The sequence below is a fragment of the Otolemur garnettii genome, unplaced genomic scaffold (assembly GCF_000181295.1).
Source record: "Otolemur garnettii isolate 467f Iridium unplaced genomic scaffold, OtoGar3 scaffold00001, whole genome shotgun sequence".
Classification (NCBI taxonomy): Eukaryota; Metazoa; Chordata; class Mammalia; order Primates; family Galagidae; genus Otolemur; species Otolemur garnettii.
Genome location: NW_003852396.1, coordinates 46,022,792 through 46,024,004, shown reverse-complemented (window position 1 = coordinate 46,024,004; position 1,213 = coordinate 46,022,792).

The following is a 1,213-nucleotide window of genomic DNA, read 5'->3' as shown; positions in this document are numbered from 1 at the left end:
AGCTTGAGGCTCTGTCTCAAAAAAAAAAAAAAAATTTAAGTTCAAAAAAAAGAAAAGAAATGATAAAAAAAAAAACAAAGAAGAAAAGATTTAAGTTCATAAAGTAAAAAGAAGTTATTATAAGCTAAGGTTAACCTTTTATTAAAAAAAATTTTTTTATAAATTTGGTGTAGCCTAAGATGGTATTTATAAAGTCTACAGTAGTGTACACTAGTGTCCTGGGCCTTTGCATTTACTCACCACTGATTCACAGACTCACAGGGCAACTTCTAGGCCTACAGTCTCCAGCCATGATAAGGGCCTTTACAGGTGCACTTTTTATCTTTTAGCTGTCGTTTTACTGTACCTTTTCTACGTTTAGATACCCAAATACTTACCCTTGTGCTACAGAGGCCTACAGTATTCCATAACACACTGCACAGGTTTGTGTACCATGTAGCTTAGGTGTGTAATAGGATCAGTCATCGAGGTGTGTGCAAGTACCTTCTACAGTGTTCACACAATGCTGAAATCACCTTACAACACATTTCCCAGAACACATGCCCATTGTTAAGTTATATATGACTGTATACATAGAGCTCAGTGGTTTCAGGCATTCACTGGGGGTTGTGGAATGCATAGGGTGACCAGATTTTAACATCGGTAAGGCAAGACATCATGGCCGGGGAGCCGGGCAGGGGCCGGGCAGGGCCTGACAACAATGCAAACTTTGATAAGTTCTCGATAAACACTTCTCAACAATTATTTGTTATTATTACAGTTTAACATTATAAAATTAACAAAAATAATATAAAACTCATACTCTGGCGAAATAGCCACATGGCAGCTAAAAATCGTATATTCCCTTCCTGTTCTCCCACCCGTTCGTGCATTCTTTCCAAAAATCGGGACTTTTTAAAAACGCCATGGGACGCAGGACAAATTGTTCAAAAGCGGGACGTCTGGTCACCCTAGGTATGTATCTAGGGGCTGTTGCCTTTTGGCTTTTGGCTCTGAGGAGGCCAAGGGGCAACTTTCTTCAGTAGTCCCAAATCCAGTTTCATCTGACTCCAGCCACCTCCAGAATGCTGCCGAAGGGTGACCCCAACGAGATTAAAGTCAGTTAGCACTCTAACTGTGTTGGGCCTGCAGGACAGAGCCTCCTTCCTCTCTGCAGCCCCTGCCAAGTGTGCAAAGCTTTCCCATGTAGGACTCTTTTTTTTTTTTTTTTTTT